This window comes from Bos indicus x Bos taurus, chromosome 3 (assembly GCF_003369695.1).
Source record: "Bos indicus x Bos taurus breed Angus x Brahman F1 hybrid chromosome 3, Bos_hybrid_MaternalHap_v2.0, whole genome shotgun sequence".
In the NCBI taxonomy this organism is placed as follows: domain Eukaryota; kingdom Metazoa; phylum Chordata; class Mammalia; order Artiodactyla; family Bovidae; genus Bos; species Bos indicus x Bos taurus.
Genome location: NC_040078.1, coordinates 104,239,068 through 104,255,425, shown reverse-complemented (window position 1 = coordinate 104,255,425; position 16,358 = coordinate 104,239,068). Strand labels below are relative to the sequence as shown.

The window sequence follows — 16,358 nt, the reverse complement described above, 5'->3', positions numbered from 1 at the left end:
TGTTCTGTCATTCTCTTAATGATGTCTTTTGATGGTGAGTTCTTAATTTCAATCTAATCTAGTTTATCAATATTTTCCTTTATAGTTAGTGCTGTGGTGTCTTACTCAGGAGCTGTTTGCCCATTCTAAGGTTGCAGACATTCTTTTACATTTTCTTCTAAGAGCTTTATTATCTTACTACCATATTTAGATCTACAATGCATCTGGAATTGAATTCTATGAATGGTTTGAAGAAGGGGATCAAGATTCATTTTTCCTACATGGCTATTAATTTTGAACCAGCACCAATTTATCGAAAACATATCCTCTCTCTACTACATTTCGGCATCACCTTTCACCTTTGTTGTAAATCAGTGAGCACATGAGAATTTCTCCCTAAACCCTCTACCTTGTTCCACTGTGCCATTTGTCTATTCTGGTATATACATCACAGTCTTAATTACTATAGCTTTATAATTATCTACATATCTGACAGTTCTCTCAATTTTGTTCTTTTCCTTCATGTTTGTTTTGGCCCCTTTCCTTTCCACACAAATTTTATAACCCATTTGCCAATGCCCATTTTAAAAGCCTAATGCAATTTTGAATGGTGCATGTAATTTATAGAATGATTTGAAGGAAACTGACATCTTTACAACATTGAGTCATCCATTCTATGAACATGGTATATCTCTACATTTCTTTAAGTCTCATTTAATTTCTCTCAATACGTCTTCTTGTATTCAGTGTAGAGATCTTATACATCATTATTACGTCTATTCCTATAAATGTGATGTGTGTGGGGGGATAAGAGGTATCATTTTTTAATTTTCATTTTCTATTTTTGTTACTAAAACATAGAGTACAATTGATTTTTATGTATTGACCTCATATTCAGCAGCCTTGCTAAATTTATTTATAAATTCTAAGAGTTTATCTTTGGTTTTTCTAAATACACAGTCATGTTACTCCTAATAATCACAGTTTTATTTCTTACTCTCCAATGCCTCTTATTTCTTTCTCCACCCATGCTGCAATAGCTAGGACTTCTAATGCAAAATTAAATAAAAGTGGTGATAGCAGATACCCCAGGGAGAAAACTTTCAACATTTCACTCTGGGATACTCCAACTTCAGAAACCAGGAAGAGAGGATCTATAACAAAGAAGACAGAGGAGCATCCAGTGGGGTAAAATTCTCATGTGTATTCTGAGCCTGTTTCTGAATTCTCCACTCTGTTCTCCTGATCTTTTTGTCTGTTTCTGTGTTCGTTTTCATTCTTTTAATTCCAAATAACAGACAACCCAACTCAAATTTATATCAGCAATGAAAGAAAAACCAAGTGTGACTCCAATAATGTCTGTTATGCTCTCCCCCATGGGGGCCTCATCCTCGGCTTCATGTAATAATGCCAGAGTTGGAGTCCCATGAGCAGGAAAAGAGTGAATTCTGCTGGGCACAGAGTCCACAGATGTCCACCACAATTACAATTCCTCTGCCAACACCAAAGGGGTTTACTTACTTTACCTATGGACACACTATTAGTAACTAGTAAAGCTTTTAAGTTCACATCACTATGGTTCTTTTAAAAAAAATTTTCCAGCTATTCACTCATATTTATTCTGAAAGAATCTATACTTCTAATCTGTCTCCTTCCATTCTTGTCATAGGGGTCTGCTTCCCCAAAGCACCTTAAGTTTTTCTTGCCTACAAGCAAGCTTCATCCTCATCCCTCTCTTAGAATACCTTCTCCTTTTCTCTCTTCCTAATGATAAGCTGACCCTCCGTCAATACACAGATCAAATCTCCCCCCCCCCTCCATGATATCCTTCTCAATTACCACATCTGGAATTGTTATCTCTGTCTTCCCATGTACTTAATAGCATAAAAAACAGTTTTTTAATGATCCAGATTTGTCAAGTATCTTTTCCTATTTGTCAGTCTCCCAACTAGACTATAAATTCATCCAGGAGGAAATCCTTATTTTCATATTTCTATATAAGCTTCTCGGCAATCTGCCCAACCCTAAACACATAGTTTCTATACTGAATATTTTTAAACCATGGGCTGGTTAAGCTATCACCCCTATATTTTCTCCTCTTCCTTTCAAAAGAATGAAGAGCAGTAGAAGAAAGTAATAATTAATGCATGTGGTTTATGATGTGGATTCTGCTCTGCAGGTGAACCTCATGATTTGGGAATGGTTGTAGGTACTTACTACAATAGAACCCTGGATGCTGAAGTTTTGGTTTTAGATACTGTGCAAGGTGCTGGAAAACAGTGAGGGATAATATAGACACAGTGCCTGTCCTCATAAAGCTCAAAAATTTCTTTTCCAGTGCTGTAATTAATTATTACATTATTTTCATAATAGTTTTAATTAAAATAAATTCTTACTTTTAACCTAATCAATGCCAAAGAATGCTCAAACTACCGCACAATTGCACTCATCTCACACGCTAGTAAAGTAATGCTCAAAATTCTCCAAGCCAGGCGTCAGCAATACATGAACCGTGAACTTCCAGATATTCAAGCTGGTTTTAGAAAAGGCAGAGGAACCACAGATCAAATTGCCAACATCCGCTAGATCATCGAAAAAGCAAGAGAGTTCCAGAAAAACATCTGTTTCTGCTTTACTGACTATCCCAAAGCCTTTGACTGTGTGGATCACAATAAACTTTGGAAAATTCTGAAAGAGATGGGAATACCAGACCACCTGACCTGCCTCTTGAGAAACCTATATGCAGGTCAGGAAGCAACAGTTAGAACTGGACATGGAACAACAGACTGGTTCCAAATAGGAAAAGGAGTTCGTCAAGGCTGTATATTGTCACCCTGCTTATTTAACTTATATGCAGAGTACATCATGAGAAATGCTGGGCTGGAAGAAGCACAAGCTGGAAACAAGATTGCCGGGAGAAATATCAATAACTTCAGATATGCAGATGACACCACCCTTATGGCAGAAAGTGAAGAGGAAATAAAAAGCCTCTTGATGAAAGTGAAAGAAGAGACTGAAAAAGTTGGCTTAAAGCTCAGCATTCAGAAAACTAAGATCATGGCATCTGGTCCCATCACTTCATGGGAAATAGATGGGGAAACAGTGGAAACAGTGTCAGACTTTATTTTGGGGGGCTCCAAAATCACTGCAGATGGCGACTGCAGCCAAGAAATTAAAAGACGTTTACTCCTTGGAAGGAAAGTTACAACCAACCTAGATAGTATATTCAAAAGCAGAGACATTACTTTGCCAACAAAGGTCCGTCTAGTCAAGGCTATGGTTTTTCCTATGGTCATGTGTGGGTGTGAGAGTTGGACTGTGAAGAAAGCTGAGCACCGAAGAATTGATGCTTTTGAAGTGTGGTGTTGGAGAAGACTCTTGAGAGTCCCTTGGACTGCAAGGAGATCCAACCAGTCCATTCTGAAGGAGATCAGCCCTGGGATTTCTTTGGAAGGACTGATGCTAAAGCTGAAACTCCAGTACTTTGGCCACCTCATGTGAAGAGTTGACTCATTGGAAAAGACTCTGATGCTGGGAGGGACTGGGGGCAGGAGGAGAAGGGGACGACAGAGGATGAGATGGCTGGATGGCATTACCTACTTGATGGACGTGAGGTTGAGTGAACTCTGGGAGTTGATGATGGACAGGGAGGCCTGGCATGCTGCAATTCATGGGGTCGCAAAGAGTCAGACACGACTGAGCAACTGAACTGAACTGAATCAATTTTCTTAATCCTTTCTTAAATTTAACACTCTTTGCATCTTATTTAAGAAGTCCTTCCCATGCAGAGATTATGACAGCATTCTCTTGTTTATCAAAATGTTTATAGTTTTTCCTTTCATGTTTAATTTTTTAAATCTCCTTGAAATTTATTTTTACATACTATACACAGTGATAGTCAGATTGTGTTTTTCCATATGCATATCCATGGGTCGAATACCATTTATCAGAAAACTCAATGCTAACCTGTAATGTGTACTTTGCAATACATAAAAAATCCATAAATGCACAGTTTTGTTTCTGGGCACCCTATTTTGTGCTAATTGATAAGCTATCTTTGAATCAATTCCACTCTTTCGATATTACTACAGCTTTATATCCATAGAGCAATGATATCCATATCATTAGAGACTTATATCCATAGAGACTTGATATCCATAGAGCAAGTCTTCTGACCTAGTTCTTCTTCAAAATGTTTTAGTTATGATTGCAGATATTTCTATTGCTCCTTAGAGTTCTGTCATCCTTTTCTTTATATATTGTGCTATGCTATGAGCATATATTTAATATTTCAAACTGATATTTTTCCTGGTAAAAATAACTTTTTATCCCTAGTGATGTTTTGAACCATAATATCTGATTCACCTGATGTTGTGCTTATCATTTGACAGTATACATTTACCTTCTTTCCCTTTCATTCTTTGTGTAGTTTTAAGCTGTAGATAAGTCTTTCTCAACTAGCTGGGATATCATATACTCTGTTTCTATTCTTTCCCTGGTTCTTCTAGAAAATGCAACATACATTATTCACTTATCAGTCTACGAATAATTATTAATCTTTACTCTCCTTAAAGGAAATACCAAGGCCTTAGAATGCTTTCTTAACTTATATGCTGTTGTTGTCTTATATTCAATTTTCCATATTTTAATGCATAAGCTATTAAAATCCTATTTTATATTTCATCTTTCTTTTGTTTACCTACATAGTTTACCTCTTACTATCTCTCATCTTTTGCCACTGGAATCACTTTCATTCTGCCTAAAGGAAAAAGAATCAGTGAAGTTAATGGGAGGCAAACTCATAAAGTGCTAGCAAACTACATTTTCTTTACATAGAAATGTCTTCATACTGTCATCTTCTTGAAAGATAGTTTCTCTGTGCATAGAATCCTAGGTTATCAGCTACTTCATTACAGAAAACGTTCCACTGCTTTCTCTCTTCCATTGTTGGGAAGTGTGCAAATCACTCTTTTCAAGGCAAATTGTCTTTTTCTCTGGATATTTTTAGAATTTTCTCTTTGCCTTTAGTGCTCTTCTTGTGAACTTTTGGCTTGACATATTTTATTAATTCTGGAAAAACATCAGTCATTATCTCCTCAAATAGTTGCTTCTGATCCTTTCGCCATTTCCTTTTAGAACCTCAATTAAAAGTACATTAGAACTCCTCCTCTAGATGTCTTTTAACATCTCTTCCATATTTTCTGTCTTGTTGTTTCCCTATGCAGCATTTTGGGTAATTTCTTATAATATAGCATCCAATTCACTATCTCTTTTTGCTTTGATCTAATATGTTGTCTAACAGTAATCCATTCGGTTTTTAGATTTCAGTTTTGTATTTCTATTTCTAGAAGTTCAATTTGGTCTTTTTCTAACCTGTTAAGTAACTTTTAACTGTTAGTCATTCTCTGAAGACATTTATAAGTTTGCTTTAATTATTATGGACATAATAAGCATAGTTATTTATTTGTCCCTGATAATTCAATACATAAAAAATTTAGGAGTCTTTTTGTTCACTCATCATGTTTTGTTTCTGACTGTTACTGCTCACTGGACCTGGAAAACCAGAAAGATTACTTCCTTTAGAGAAGATTCATCTTCTGCCAGGGTAGGGGAGGGTAGGGGAAGGGAGCACTGGAAGTATCTTAAAGCTAATTCATGGTTTGAAGTTCTCTGAATCAAGGTGATACAAAACCATCCTCAAAATCTGTACAAAGGCCAGCCAGTGACTACAACCTACCTTTTCTTTTCTCTCTCACTCTTCTCAGTACCTGAGCACTTTCCCTGTTGCCACTTAGGATGGGGAGGCATGGTTTTACTTCTGGTTCACCTCTACCCTGAATAGTTCCAGCTTTGTTTGGAGACAGTCTCCTATGAGACTATCCACCTTGAGCAACCCCTGAACTTTGAGCGCTAAATTCCTTGTCTTCAAGGCTGCCAAAACCAAAGCCCGTATTTATTAGGATCAACAAATCTTCTCAGGATAAAACCTACTTAAGTGCTCTAGTGATTTGTACATCTCTCTCTATGATTTCACTGGATCATAGATTTTGGCCTGACAGTTCTTTTTTCTCTTCTCAGCTCTTTAGAGTTTTTGTCTTAATTTTAAATTTTAAAAAATATCTCCAACATTTTAATATTTTTCAAAGGGAACTGCGGTCCAAATAACCTTACCTATCATTATCAGAAACAAATGTCTACCATTTCCTATTTTCATGATCACTGAATTCGTTTTCCTTAACAGCTACAGTATTTGCATGAGGTTCCTCTTGGCAGGCGGAGAAGGCAATGGCACCCCACTCCAGTACTCTTGCCTGGAAAATCCCATGGACAGAGGAGCCTGGTGGGCTGCAGTCCATAGGGTCGCTAAGAGTCAGACACGACTGAGCGACTTCACTTTCACTTTTCACTTTCATGCATTGAAGGAAATGACAACCCACTCCAGTATTCTTGCCTTGAGAATCCCAGGGACGGGAGCCTGGTGGGCTGCCGTCTATGGGGTCGCACAGAGTCGGACACGACTGAAGCGACTTAGCAGCAGCAGCAGCCTCTTGGCAGAAGAGGGGAGGACAACCAGGATACCCTTTCAAATTACCTGTTTTCACAACCCAAAGGCTCTCTTCCTCCTTGCTACCATAGAGACAGAATACTTCCTACAGATATGGCTACTTTCCTATGTGATTCTTTAACAGTCATTCTTCTTTTTCCTCTTTGAATCAAACTATGTCAGGAGACTGCTTCTACCAGCTATACATCCAATTTCCACAAAAATTACTGCAAGCAAGGGATATAGCTTTTACACATCATGGTACACTTTTCACCTTATAGAATGTGATGTTTATGGTACTTATTAAGATCTGATCTTTGTTGTTGCTCTCTCTCTCTCTGTCTCTGTACCGCCTTCATTCACTTCTTCCCACCTGGCTTCCCTCAATCTCATCTATTTGGGACAGTCTTTACACACATTTTGAAGTCTATAGATTAAATTTCTCTCCTAGTTGAGCTGGAAATGGAGTTTGCAAGATTTTTATTATTACTTTTTCACCTTTCTTGTTGTTTTTGAACGTTTTCAAGGGAGAGAGGGGAAAATTGCTAACTACTGAAATAATGTTTATCCTCAAAGGTCAGAATCATCTTGATTCCTGTATCTCATACGCAGTACAAAAAATACATCATTAAGTCCTGTCAACTCAGTCTTTGAGATATATTCATAACTTGTCCAATTTGACCTCCTCCATCTCTACCCTAGTCCGAGTCACCATTGTATTTTATCTGGTTTATTGCATAGCCTCCTAACTAGCTGTCCTACAGATACCTTAGGTGCTTTGCGGTTGATTCTCTGTAAGGTATTTACATTTCTCAATTTTTTAATTGAAGTAGAGTTGATTCACAATGTTGCGTTAGTTTTAGGTATCCATCAAAGTGATTCGGTTATACTGAGAATACATATATGCCCTATTTCAGATTCTTTTTTCATTTAGGTTATTACAAAATATTGAATTGAGTTGCCTGTGTATGCAGCCCTTGCTTACCTGTTTTCTATGCAGCAGCTTGCATCTGCTAATCCTAAGCTCCTAATTCATCCCTCCCCTCACTCTGTTTCCCTTTGGTAATCCTAAGTTTATTTTCTATGTTTATGAGTCTGTTTATGCTTTATAAATAAATTCATGCGTATTATTTTTAAACTCCATATATTGTATAAGAGATGTCATATGGTATTCATCTTTCTCTGTCTGACTTCATTCATTTAGTATGATAATCTCTAGGTCCATCCATGTTCCTGCAAATGGCATTATTTCATTCTTTTTTATGACTAATATTCCATTGTATATCTATATACCAAATCTTCTTTATCCATTCATCTGCAAGACATTTAGATTGCTTCCATGTCTTGGCCACTATAAATAGCAACATTTACATTTTTTTAAGACATAAGCCAAACCATGCCACCTATCCTCAAAATCTTCCAATGGCTTCCCATCTCACTAGAATAAAATTCAAAGTATTTAACACAGTTGTGAGGCCCTAATCCCCTCTCTCCCTTCTCTCCTCTCCCATTATTGTTGCATTCCAGCCACAATATCCTCCTTGCTGCTCTCCAAACAGGTCAAGCATACACCCACCTCAGCACCTTTGCACTTGCTAAATTGTTACAACCTTAGTTCCCTCATGGTTCACTCCTCACTTCTTTCACATCTCTGCTCAAATATAACTTTGTCAGGAGGTCTTCCTTGAACAACTGCTCTCACACATCACTACCCCACACATCCACTCCACATCTCCTTACCCAGTTTATTTCTCTTCTTGGCACTTATCACCACCTTATTTTTCTTATACTTGCTTTTTTGTTTGGAGTTGTTTTCTACAACCAAAATATGAACTCTATGAGAACAGGGCCTCTGTCTGTTTTGCTCACTGATGTATCACAAGCATGTAAACGGTACCTGGAGCCATAGTAAGCACCCAATAAATGCCACTGAATTAATGCTATGGCTACAAAGGAACCCAATTGCAAGAAGTACAGTGAAAGCAGAAATTGCACAGCTCCTCCATCTTTGCTGTCACACCGTCTCTCACTACTTGCCGTCCAGCTTCTCTGCTCATCAGGCACCTCCAACATCCTTGTAGCTGAGTCTACAAGTCTTTCCCACCTGAGGTTCCTTGGCTCAGTGTCTAAATCCCAAATATCTGACTGGTCTGCCTTAGTCCAAGAACCCACCCAGAATCCAATTAACCACTGTTGAGGGACAGATGGGGGGTGGGGGGTAAACATGTCTATTCACATGCCAAGTAGAGTCACCTTCCCCAAACTCTTTAAAAATGGGGAAAATGCTGGCAATCTTTAACTCAGATGCAGAACAAGCCTCCACGAACACATCCCTGACAATGGCAGAGAGAATGTACATGAATTCTATTGATACAAGGGTGCCTCTAACAAGTGTCTTCAGAGTCCTGTGAGTAATATAAGTGAGTGAAGAGGGCAAGGTGGTAAAGATGGCAAACTCAGGAGTCTCTGCTACATCCAAAGAAGTGCAGCTACTAGAACTAACTCCTGCCAAGGAGGAATGTGGGTCTGGAGTTGCCAGATCTTCTGATGGTTCAAGAGAAGCCAAGAAATTTGGAAATTGTAGTGTGAAATCTCCCACTTTAAAAATGATGACAACTAATCCAATTTTTGAAAAACAAAACACCGTGCAGACCAAATCAAACACATCTGCTGATCAAATTTGGCTCAGGGCTACTTGTGAGCAATTCTGTTTTACACAGTCAGCTCAAAAATAGGACACAGGTAATTTATCACACTCAAGAGCAATGTTTCCCAAGGGGTTCAGTGTGAAGATTTCATTAGCTGGAGTAACCAGAACTTTCAGTCCCCTTTTACAGCACTTGCCCTATCTTCTCTGCCAGTCCTGATGCAAATGCCCACCAACTTTTACCCAGGAGAGACATGGCTTAGTGGAAAGAATTACAGCCTTGGAATCAAATAAATCGGGTTAAAACCCAGTGCTACCTCCTAGCTTTCCTTAACTTCTCTAAAATTTAGTTTCCTCATCTGCAACCTGAGAATACTAATTCCTGCCTAGAAGCATTCTAAGGAATGAATATAAGCAAAGTGCTTGGTACATAATAGAGGCACAGAATAGGTAACTTTTATTAATAGAGTAGCAGGCAGTCTTCCCATAGAAAGGCATGATAGCTGAAAATCTACAATTGTGATACAGGATGTTCACAAGCTCATACCACCTAAATCTTCTGTGGGATAAGTAGAGGGGAAAGATGCATTTAATAAATAAAATGCGGATAAGAAATACAGTCATGCAAGGGCCCAGGTCTTCACACTAATGGAAATACTGGTGAACCTAGTCCAGAATGAATACATTTGTAGAAACCAGCAGTAATTAAAATTCATAGACATCAATTATCTGATTATTCAAGAACTCTCTCAACTTTTGAAGCCAGGTTTTGTATGCATATTACAACACAACACTGAGTCAAGTAGATGCATGCCAATTCTCCAATGGCCTAAAAAATTTAATCCTGTAGCTCAAGGAGACATAACCAGGAGGAAAAAAAAAAACCCTGCTGGCCAGGTGTAAAGGGCAGTGCTGACTCCATCTGCTGTGGGCTGCCAGGGGGCCGGAGCAGGACTGTCCGACATCCACCATCAAATGCAGGGGAGCGACTGCTATGGCAGAGAACCCAAAGCCATCAGGAGGAATGCCTCTCTCGCCCACCTTGCCCTGCAATTTCCAGGAAGGAGCCAGGTGCAAGCTGGAGGGCCACACAACGCACACTTAAAGGGTCATGAAACAGGAAAGGGGTCATCCTAAAATGAAACATGTAAATGAAGCTCAATGCAGGAACTGAGAGCACCCTGGACTGCAGAAATCAGAAACACCTTTCTCCTGGCAGGGAACTCTAAATAGGTTTCGCCCTCCATGAGGTTTAAAAAGAGTTTTGTCTCTGATTGGCTGTGCTTCCCCACCAAGGAAACCTGACCTCCCCCATCCCAGATCTGCCTGGGCCTATTCCTATTCCTCAGGCCCTCACGGCTGTTATAATCACGCACGTCCATTATCAGCTTTCCTCCAGGGGGTACCAAGCACCGGAAAATCACTTATCTCCTTCACTGTCAAGTCTCCCCAGATAGGCAGGCCATCAGTAATTATTTAAGCTATTTTCTAGATTTAAAAGGTGGGGGTGCAGAGTAGTCTAACATGAGTGGAGTATAGATCAAGATAGACAGGAACTGGCAATCGTTGAAGCTGGGCATTGGGCAAATAGAAGCTCATTATACTCTTTTTTTCCATTTTGGGGTATGTTTCAAATTTTCCATAATATAAAAGTTTTGAAACAAAGATTTCAGGAAAACACAGCTACAACCTGAAAACAATATCAGGTGCTCAACCCTCTCCATTCTGTGTCTGGACACAGAAGAATCTGGAAAGTGCTCAGATCAACAACCTCCAGGGTTCCTGCACTCCCAGAACAGAGATAGTATCTTCGAGGCATTACACTCAGTGTCCTCAACAAACCACCTTTGAAAAATTCCCTAGAACTTTTCAGAATTATTCTGGCAAGACCCAGCTTCCCTTCTTGACCTATAAACCCTTGTGCCTCCACAAATTACCCTGACAACCTCAACCCACTCCAAGGGCCTCTACTTCCTGTTCCAAACTACCGTGTTGAGCAATCCAGTTATTGAAATAGCTCCTGGGTGGCAGACGAGCGTCTGTTAAGCTAGTTCTCCCTCCTGAGAGTCAGAAGGGTGCTGTTATCACTTTCAAGGAGCCAAGGAACACTTTATATTTTCTTCTTCCTCTTCCTTCTAACTTCAATTTGCTCCTAATAAGAAGTTGTTTTCATCATCTAAAGTGCAGTTTTTCAACCCAACCCTATGAACATCTCAGCATTTCCTGTTTAGGGGGCCAACCTGTGCATTGTGGGGTGTTCAGCAGCTTCCCTGGTCTCTGCCCACTGGATGCCCATAGCATATATGCTGTCCCCAGCTGCCACAACCAAAAATGTCTCGAGACATTGCCAAGAGTTCCTTAGGGGGCAAAATCACTCCTTGTTGAAAACCACTGGTCTAAAAGAGTGAAAAACCAAGATCAATAGGGTCCTGGCAAAAAAAAAAAAATTGAGATATACAGTTTATTTCCACATACACTATTAGATAACATATTTCAATGTATATATTTCTAAATAAGAATACTGAAGAAATATCACATCCCAAGTCAGAAACACATAAAGGAACAAGAGAAAAATGAACTCATAACACTTGTAACTATTTCTTCTGTCTTGTGGCTTCCTGTGTAAATCTTATTTGTTTCCTCCAGATTATTCTGTTTTCAAGCCAATGCAGACATCATTTCACAGCAAGTCCTCTCTAAAGTGCCACACCATCTGTGTTGGGAGGGGAGACTCCTAATGAAGTGAGGTGTGCTGGCCTTCCAGCACATAGTCGACAGGTGTCACTGGAGAACAGAAGCCCCAAGAGAAGATTCCCCCAAGAAATCAGAAGAAAGCACCCAGAACACATCCTCCCGGTAGAGCTTCAAATATCAATAGATTGCCATCATGGCCAAGAAGCAAAACAAAAGGCTAAGCAAGCAGCATGCGAGGTGACAACACCCAAGGGGAAATACTATTCTATTACTTCATTACACAGAGGGAGTTTCCTGTGGTACACTCCCCTTCAGAAGAAATAAAATCTGCTCTCTGCTCTCTGTTCTGCACAGGCCTTACACTAGTCAGTCCATTATTCAGCTTCGGAGGATTTACGTACAAAGCTGTCTCTCCCAGCTCCACTCCCAGTGGCCCCCTGACTCCATGGAGATGTTAACATGTTCCTCCTCTCTGATGCTATGGACAGCCAGGTGCTGGGCACAAGGGATGCTGTCTTTTGGGCTCCATTCCTCCTGAAATCCCACTTCACTGCCTGTCTCAGCCTGGATCCCCTCAGTCCTAGATTCTGGCCAAGGCCTCCTAACTGATCTCCCTGGTTGAGAGTTTCCCTTCTAACCCAGGTTTCACATGGACGATGATCTTTCAAGGGCACAAGCCAGAAGAGACCAGAATCCTTCTGCCGTTTCTCGCTCCCTATCACTGGATACAATCCCTTCTTCTTTGGAGCACATTTTCAAAGCACACCAAATAGATGGCCCAGGAGGTGTCCAAGCAGGAGCAGGATGAGCACTGAGTGAAACAGGTGTGCACCCATGGGGGATTCATCCACTGGATAGGTGGTGAAGTGAGGAAGCGAAGAGGGTGTTAGATGCAAGGACCGTAAAGTTTCCTTTTAATCCTGACTTGCCATGACGCTGGGAACTCCTAGATCTGCCATTCAGGTCCTGCCATCTGACCCCAAGCCTCCTGCAATGTGATACTAAATGATCATCCGTGAATGTTCCTGAAGTAGTCCAGCACATGGTACCCCACTTCCATAAGATAACTTCTTTTCTGCTTGTCTTTTTTTTTTTTTTTCAATTACAAAGGAATGGTTTTGCGGTAACAGAATTAAAACAGTCCTGAAATATTTTAAGATGAAGTGTCTCAACAACTGCACTCCCATGGTGACAACTTCCAAGCATACGACATGTGCCCTCCACTCCTTCTCCATAACACGTACACACACACATACACACCCTACTCATTTGATACTTGATCTTATACTGTGCCTTAGGGAGGAAAAGATTTAATTCTTACATGCATTGACTCATCTCTCTAGCTCCCCAAGAGGTTAAGCCTGGTTAGTTCATCTGCTTCAATTGCAATTATCCCACCAATGAGGAAATGGGAGGCAGGGAACTCAGGTACCCACTTTAAAATCACAGATTAGTTGGCAACATAGTTAAAACCAGAATAAGAACTCCTTTCCCAGTGTTCATTATTACACTGTAAGTGCTCTTCTCCACACAGTGCAGAGCACGTTCAGGAAGCAAGTAGAAATATTACTTGGGAAAAAAATAACTTACAGAGGCAGGATAGCACAGGGTTAAGTACCTGGACTCTGAACTCAGGCTGCTGTCATTAGGATGTAGCTGTCATTTACTTGGGGCTTCCCTGGTGACTCAGACAGTAAAGACTCCCCCTGCAATGCAGGAGAACAGGAGTTCGATTCCTGGGTCAGGAAGATCCTCTGGAGAAGGAAATGGCAACCCACTCTAGCATTCTTGCCTGGAGAATTCCATGGACAGAGCAGCCTGGCGGGCTACAGTCCATGGGGTCGCAAAATTTACTTAACTATGTGACCTGAGTCAATCAATTGGGCCTCAATTTCATTGTCTGAAACTGGGGTAATGATAGTACCTCCCTTACAGGGTTGTTGTGAGAATTAGATAAGTTAATACCTATAAAGCACCCAAAACAATGCCTACTACCCATGCTAATAAAATCAGCATCATAGTTCTAATATAGCCCTCAAAATACAGTAAATATTATCCTTCTTAAAATTAAGTCTGGAAAGTCAAGATTAAATCTTGTTAAATTTGTTCCTTGTTCAAAAAGAAATCAGCATGGGGGAAAACTCACATGCTATTAGTCCACAAAAATTTAAGTGACACAGTGACTGAAATCATTTCTACAAAGAGAAATGACCTCATAATGACCTCATAGATCAAACGCATTGTAATACCTACCGTGCCAAAGAATAAAAAACCTTAACAGCCTCTAGCAGTAATTATCTAAGTAAAATGGGCTGCAAATCTGTTGGAGAATTGTTTTTGCCATGATAATATTTCGAGTAAATTGCTGCTTCTATACTAAAAGTACTGGTGTCACAGAACTGGCATACTAATAGAAAGATTATTAAAGAAACACTATTAAAATGAATTAGGTATTATTAAAGATTCAACACTACAACAGTGCCTGATTACAAGAGATTTCAAGCTCTATTGCTTAATGGGCAGATAAAAGTGTTAATTAAGCCCACTCTTAGAGGATGTCCCTAGGCAGGTCTACAAACCACAGGCAGCAAGAGGTCTAAGGACTAAATGAGAAACTAGTAACACCAGCCCAGTTGGATACAGTCCTACCAGTAAGATGGGGAGAGATCAGGAAGAGCCAAGGTTTTCTGCACAGAAGAGGTAACCTGGTAAAGCACACAACCATCCAACTTTTTTGAATCTCAGGATTTTTGTTTTTTTAACTGCTTTGTCAGCAACACTTCTAATTGCTCCTTTGCTTAAGTGAAGAGATCCAAATAATCCACCATAGATTGGCGACCCTTAATAAACAGTATAAGCAGGGAGAGGCAGAGAAAGCCTTGCCGTGATCACCAAAGCCTTCTCAGGCAACCAGAAGACACTGAATAGCTCTCACGGCAGCATCTCGGCCAAAAGCATCTCTCACCGCCAACAGCCTAAAGCTCTCAGTGGTTCTTAAAAGAGTTGCTAGACTAAAGGCATTAGCCATGAGTTTCAGGATCTATTTTGCTTTCCTACCTTGTTAATTAACTAATCAGGGGTGGCAAAGCGCCTCACAAATATAAAGTGTCAGGGAAATGCTAAGTAAATTCACCTACATGTTCTATCAACGCTCAATTAGGAAAGGCGGAAGAGCTAGAGGCTCAGCTGTCCCCAGAATGCTGCAAGCCAAGGGCCAGCTAACGTGAAGGCGGAGAGACCCGTGTGCCCTGCAGCAGCCTCCAGCCCAGAGCAGGGCTCTCGGCAGGACTTCTGGAAAGGAAACCTGGACCAGGGCCACCCGGGGCAAAGCCAAAGCTGCTGGAGAGGCGCATCCTCGCCGTTCAGCCTCCATCTCCCCGCATCGCTCAGATGTCAACAAACCCGGACCACAAAGTGAAACTTTCCAGGCCCCCACCGTCGTGCTGGGTGTCTGCCCTCTGCCTGCGAGCGCGGCGCAGGGACAGGTGTGGGGCCGAGGCTCAGGAAGGGACCCCCGCTCCCAGCCCCAGCGATTGTGTAATCGACCTGAGACGGGAGTTCTCGGGACCAGCCCCACGCCGGGATGCGGAGGCGCGGCCCGGGGACCCTTCTGCAGGCGCGGCGCCGGGAGGTGTGAGGGGGATGGGGAGAACGGTCGTCCCGCCCCCCGGGACCGCCCCCGGGAGGCAAAGGGAGCCGCGGAGCTGACACAGCCCGGAGGGGGCGCCCGCGCGGCGGACCGCTGCCGAGCTTGGGGACGCGATGGCTCGGCAGTGCGGCCGGCCTTACCTGCGCGCCGGCCCGGCACGGCGGAAGGCGGTTCGGGATGCCGAGGCGGCGGACGGCGGTCGGCAGCGCCGGCAGCCACCCAGCCACGGCATATAAGTAACCTCAGCGGCAGCGGCGGGCGCGGGACTGACAGCCCCAGGCCCCGCCTCCAGGCCCCGGGCCCCGCCCCCTCCGCGGCCGCGCAGCTGGCCCCGCCTTCTCCGCCCACCGCCGGGGTCAAGCTCGGTCCACCGGCCCGGGGGGCGGGGGCCTTCGCTTCCGATTGGTCCGGGAGGTAACCGCCCCGCCCACTCCCCCGCTCCATCCTTGGCTGCGAAGCGACGCGTGCGCAGTGGCTACGATGGGCAGCGCATAGCGCTGAGTGCTGGCGTAGTTGGTCCTCCATCTCTTGTGCTGGGCATCTTACTTTATCCGGCACGACTGGGAGCCGTGGGTAACCTGAAGAATCAGAAGTCAGACCCAGACTCCACGATGAATTGTCTTTATTCACCTGTGAAGGAATCTACGGGAAAAAAAAACAGAATGGGCCAGGCTCTAACCAAAGGAGACCCCCAAACTAGAAACTGCTGCAAAAAAACGTACCACTGGCTCGGATGCATCTGCGCCAGGTCTGGGGGTGCTTTATTCACTCTCTGGATTCTATCCCTGGTCAACAAGTATGATGTGTGTGCGGAGGGTCCAGCAGTTGTGAAGCGAGGTTAGAGC

General features: G+C 42.1%; 1 protein-coding gene across 1 annotated transcript in view; it reads right to left on the bottom strand.

Annotated features, from left to right (window-relative positions):
• Positions 1 to 15,796, bottom strand: part of HIVEP3 (human immunodeficiency virus type I enhancer binding protein 3) — a 564,447-nt gene extending 548,651 nt beyond the window's left edge. The window contains exon 1 of the mRNA XM_027537630.1: positions 15,654 to 15,796. The gene's annotated coding sequence lies outside the window, so the exon portion shown is untranslated. The remainder of the gene's footprint in view (positions 1 to 15,653) is intronic.
• Between the last annotated feature and the right edge of the window lie 562 nt (positions 15,797 to 16,358).